The following is a 6,640-nucleotide window of genomic DNA, read 5'->3' as shown; positions in this document are numbered from 1 at the left end:
CCAATCTACGTACGAATTCAGGAAAGTTACCCACAGAGTTGATGTTATACATATGTCTATCAAGGCAGAGTTGGCTGGAGAATGACCCTTAACACTAATCAATTTAATGTATCTCTCAAACCATTAGATAATTTCAAATACCCTCTAACTTCTATGACACAATAAGAGCAAATGAAGAGTCTGTACATAGTTATGTAATCTGCAAGTAATAGCAGTCAAATCTCTCTTAAATTGCATCCTGCTATTTTAAATAAAGCACAAGTGTATGATAATGGGGTCTCTGATATAGAAAATGACAAGATAATCATAGCTGCAAAAGTTTTGACCATGTCAAGTCAGAGTCTAAACAACAACATCAAGAACAACTTCAATGACCCTCTGAGAGAACCTCTACATAGTTTTTCAATCTGCTGGAAATAGCAACTAAGTCTCTCTCACTACATACCCTACCATCTTGAATAAAGAAAGATGCATTACACAATATAGTCTCTGACATACAAAGATCACGATGTGGAATGCTTTTGATCATAGGTCATTGGCTGGATCAGATCTATTGTTAACAACAGCAACATGCTACCAAAATAAGCTACTCCTATGGCTGCCTTTGCAAGCTGGCAACGAGTCTTGCTTTACAGTAAATAGAATTATTTCCATAGAATTACTTATAAAATACATAGACTGGAAAATATTTGAAAAGCATTCAGTGTATGATAATGAATACATGATATGGAGTTCAATGTTACTATAATAAATAAGTCTTCTAGCAAAGCCAACAGCCATAAAACACATTCCTGGATTCTTTATATGTCTGATTTGACAATACTTCACCACTGCTTTTTCCTCTTGATCTTACTGAACTTTGCCATTGTAATTATATTGAATGAAAAGATAACCTAGAAAATATTTGTGTAACAGTTACATTGTTTGGAAAGTAATGTTCAATACCTTTACTATCAGAGCACCAGAGATTGTATAAACCAAAAATAAGTTATCAACTCACAATCTACACAACAAGAATTCATTTAATCTATATATCAATAATTTTAGAAATTTATAAAATAAATCCTTTCTACTATAGGTACAAAGCCTGAAGATTGTGAGGAGGTGCTTGTTGATTATATCAACTCCAGTGCCTAACTGGTACTTTATTTTACTGACCCCAAAAGGATGAAAGGCAAAGTTGACCTGGCAGCATTTGAACTTAGAACATAAGGATGGACAAAATGCCGCCAAGCATTTTGCCCGGGGTGCTAATAATTTTGCCAGCTCACTGCTTTAAAGATTTATATAATAATCCTTTCTAATATAGGCACAAGGCCTGAAATTTTGTGAGAGGGTTGAGTTGATTACATTGACCCCAGTACACAACTATTTTATTGATCCTGAAAGGATGAAAGGCAAAGATGACCTCAGTGGTATTTGAGATCAGAATGTAAGAATGGATAAAATGGCACTAAGCATTTGAAACAATTTCTAAGATTTATAGACTATTATTCTTTTAGTCTTTTACTGGTTTTATGGATTTCAGTAAATCCTACCAGCTCCATTGCTTATTGTAGTCTGGCATTTCGTCATTGAACTTCTAAGTTACAAACCACAGAAGAACACCAAATAAATATAACACCAATTAATCAGTGTAAACATAAAAAATGTACATACACACACACACACACACACCTACACACATAGATACACACATATCCACACACACACACACACATACATTCATACATACATACATACATACATACATACATACATACATACACACACACACACACATACATACATACATACACACACACACATACATACATACATACATACATACACATACATACATACATACATACATACATACACACACACACACACATACATACATACATACACACACACACATACATACATACATGCATACATACATACATACATACATACATACATACATACATACATACATACATACATACATGCATGCATACATACATACATACATACATACATACATACATACCTACATATATACATACATGTGCACGCACACACACATTGTTTGGTATTGATGTGTATATAAGCACAAGATACAACTCTTTATTTAAAACTCAATATGATTCATTACACTTGGAAGTTCATCCTATATAGTAGATATAGTGGCTGTGATATCCATAGAATGATTACATAATCAGAGAAAAACAATGAAGGTTTATTCAAACCATCTATCTTACAAAATTGTTTCTGTAGTGAAGCCCTTTGTCAGAGAAGAAAACATTGAATAAATGATTAATTTGATGTTATCTTCTCTGCTCTAATGAAATGCTTCACTCTAGAAGCTACTGAAAGCAGTTTGAATAAACCTCTTTTTTTGTTTTTCTCTGATTGCATATCCTCCTCCTCCTCCTCCTCCTCATCATCATCATCATCATCATCAACCATTACCACCACCACCACCACCACAACCACCGCCGCTGCCGCCACCGCCACCACTGCCGCCACTGCCACCACTGCCGTCACCACCACCACCATCACCACCGCCACTGCTGCCGCCACCACAACCACCAACGCCACCATTATCATGATTATGATCATTATCATCATCATCATCTATATGTGTATGTATGCATGCATGCATACTGGTTTCAGATTTTGGCACAAGGCCAGCAATTTCAGGGGAAGGTTTAAATCAATTGCATTAACCATAGTAATTAACTGGTACTTATTTTATTGACTCTGAAAGGATGAAAAGCAAAGTTGACCTTGGTGGAATTTGAAACCAGAACATAAAATTGGATGAAATGCCATTCTGCCTTATGCATGCATATGTGTTGTTGACATCAAAACAGGAATTAATCTTGTTAGCTGTTATTTGAAGTATTGTTTTATAGGATAAATTCTTTTCCTAGTTACCAACCTTTTTAGTTAACTCTTAAGACATATGGATACAGTACACCTTTTCTAAAACAGGGACTGATATGGTTAATATCTTCACCATCATCAGTGTCATAATTATTTTCAAGTCCACTTTCCTGTGTTTGCATCTGTACTCATTTCTATTTGATTATTGGGTTTCATATAAGACTTCATTGATGAATAACTAACAATGAATGCAACTTCATTTTACTTCCTGCAACGAGGCACTGAATGTTTTAACTATAATATTTGAAGCCTTTCTATTGCTAATTTCCATTTCAAAACATTTGTTTAAAATATTTCTAAATAACCAGGAACAATTTGTGTTGATGTATAATTACAAACAGTCACAAAAACAATACTTATTTAATAGTTAATAGAAGTAAAACAAAATGTCAATTTCCTTTAAAATCTTAACATTCATCTCAATAGTAGCAAGGAGCTCTCAGTATTATTGTTACAATAAGATGAATCCATGGATTGTAATTTAATAGAAGTGTGTTTGGTTCACTTTTTAAATAGATGAATAAATGCTAAAATATTGATTTTAAGAAAGAATATTAAATTAAGCTGAATATCATAATTCTGTATGGCAAAGGTTTTGTAACAGAGAAAAGTAACCTAAGAAAATTTACAGAAACATCTTCCACAATGACCGTATCATTAAGAAATCTGATTGTGAATTAGGTGAAACATTAGTATTATTTGGAACTGGTATACATATTAAAATGTAAAGCCTTTTTATAAGATAGTAGCTGTGTGGTAAGGAGTTTGCTTCCCAAGTACATGATTCTGGCTTCAGTCCCACTGTGTGGCACCTTGGACAAGTGTCTTCTACTATAGGCCTTAGCTGGCAAAACCTTGTGAGTGGATTTTAGCAAACAAAAACTAAAAAAAAGCTCATCATGGACACACACACACATATATATATAGGGCACAGAAGATTGCTTTCCAATCACATGGTTCTGGGTTCAGTCCCACTGTGTGGCACCTTGGGCAAGTGTCTTCTACTACCACAGCCTCAGGCCAACCAAAGACTTGTGAGTGAATTTGGTTGATAGAAGCTGAAAGAAGCCCATTATGAGTGTGTGTGTGTGTGTGTGTGTGTATTTGTGAGTGTGTCTCTTTGTGTTTGTGTTTGTCTACTAACTGGTGTTGGTGCATTTACATCCCTGTAATTTGGTCTCAGCTTGGATGCCCTTAATATGTCTGTTCTATCATGATTGACTTGAAACCTAATCCAACTGATTGGCATGGAGTTACTCAACAACACATTCCAGTCTTTGATTCATAGACATACTGACTTATTCCTCTACTACAGAAGAGGTCTCTACTCCTTGGAGCAGACTGATTTTGTGCTAAATTTATTTAAACCTACCCAGCTCATTCACCTCCAATTTTGTCATTCATATTGCTTCTACCTCTCTCCCTAGGCCTTGCACTTACCACTATGTCCGATCTCTCCTTTCCTTGAATATTATCCCTTGAAAATTCTCTTCATGTCTCGTATTTTTTATTTTTTCTAGTTGCTGTCTTAGAATTGATGAAGGAAAACATGAACTGCATCAGCTTCACTTATCTTGGAATGTCTGTGAATGTGATTGGCAGAGTCTCTTCTTACAGACCAACCATTTACCCTTTGGCATTCAGGGTAATTTGTCAAATGTAATGCTTATTTATTCACATTGTTTTGAATTAATCATGAATTATCTTGTAGCTTTGAAATTTTGATGATGTAATTGTTTATTTTTAGATTAGCATTGTAGGGTAGATGTGAGAGACTGCATCTGGCCACATTTGAATTTAAAATAGGTAGAATATTGTGGCTGGATATAGCCAGTTCAAATGCTAAATGGTTAAGAAAGAACATCAGATATATTCTTTTATACACTTTTTTCCTTACACTGGAAATCACAACTAAGTGGACAAAGCACTGGATCTCAGATGCTAGTAGTGATATACCAAATAAAGGATTGTCTGATCATATTCTATTCTGATCACTCTAGTTACATGAAGTATCTCAGATGTTTATAGTGGAAGACTAAATAAAGGATTATCTAATCTTATTCTATTCCAGATACAGTTACATGCCTCTGGCAAAAACAGTTAAAACCTTCAATGGCCTAGCGCAGTTTTTCTCAACCATTTTTTGCCTATGGACCCCTTTGATTCATATTTTACTCAGATGAACCATCCTAAACATTTGACGTTTAAAAAAATAATATTATATTTATATAATTAAATATTATTAGGAATTGGATAAAAAAAAATTGTCGAAATATTTTGTGTATTGTAGATGTATATTCAATTTATCAAAGATAAATTTTGACAACAAAATCTTATATGGACTGCCAAGGGCCATATGGACACCAGTTGAGAATCACTGGCCAAGAATAAACAAACTGCTAATAGATACCATGAAATGGCACAGATTACCTATTCTTACTGCTACAATACTTCACAGCTGCTGAGAGGTTTGTTAATTTTCAGTGCTAAACTCAAATCCTTGCATGAACTGAGAGAAGGACCAGAGTAAAATGCATTGAATTATTTCCTAATGCTAAAGTCTTCTGCAGCATCCAACAGCCAAATGTGTTCATGGATATTACTCACTTAAGATGTACAGCCATTTCCTTATAAGCTTTTATCACAGAAAAAACAATGTTATGATGCTAGGATAGAAGGCAGAATGTAATCCAGCATAATTGATGTTTCTATCATTGATATAAATCATTCATCAGTTGAGTAAATTTGACTTTTTTCAACTGTTGAGCAATTTAAAATAAAATAGCAAAATATGAAATATTAATTTCAAATTTTGGCATAAGGCTAGCAAATTCAGGGGAGGGAGTAAGATGATTACATCAACCCCACTACTCAACTTGCACTTATTTTATTGACCCTGAAAGGAAGATAGGCAAAGTTGACCATGGCAGAATTTGAATACCGAACATAAAGACAGATGAAATGCTGCTAAACATTTTACCCAATATGCTAACAATTTTGCCAGTTCACCACCCTAGCAAAATATGAAATATTATCATGAAGAACTGATGGTAAGAAATCCATAATAATAGATTTACAGGAATTTTTAAAAATCCATAATAGAATTTGAACCTTAAATTCTTAATTGCCTTAATTATTTGTCAGTTTTCCAGTTCCCCTGGAATCCAATTTATTTTGAAGTACACTGAAACATCAAGAATAGAAAACGCCTCACTCAAGAACACAGTGCAGTAGATAGGGTACAAAACCAGAACACATCTTATCTACATTGATCTTTACAACACTACTCTTTTCATTCATATATTAGAACATATAACACTATTTATACTCTTAATCTTTAAGTAAAACATCAGAAAAACTGAATGGAAGTGCAAAGTAGACTAGTGTGCCGTTTCTTTTAAAGAATAAATCATTCAGGTCGACTATTTGCGAGGATAGAGGCATCTGTGAAATAAGCAGCAAATTGTACTTTTATCACAGTACATGAGTCAGAGTAAATAAAGATATGACATAATCTGTGTTCAAGTAGATCAGCTGGCTAAATTAAGGACAATATCAAGTAAGCATGCAGTGTGAAAATACCTTTCCTTTAGAAGCACATTGCATGGATTACTCCAGAATACTGGCTGTGCAAAAAATCACATTGCTTAACTGGGTAATGGAAGGGAATGGTGGGTGAAAAGAGATTTGCCAGCCCAAATGGGGAGGCTAGGATACAATACTT

Source organism: Octopus sinensis, linkage group LG3, assembly GCF_006345805.1.
Source record: "Octopus sinensis linkage group LG3, ASM634580v1, whole genome shotgun sequence".
Classification (NCBI taxonomy): domain Eukaryota; kingdom Metazoa; phylum Mollusca; class Cephalopoda; order Octopoda; family Octopodidae; genus Octopus; species Octopus sinensis.
This window is presented reverse-complemented; position numbering follows the sequence as displayed.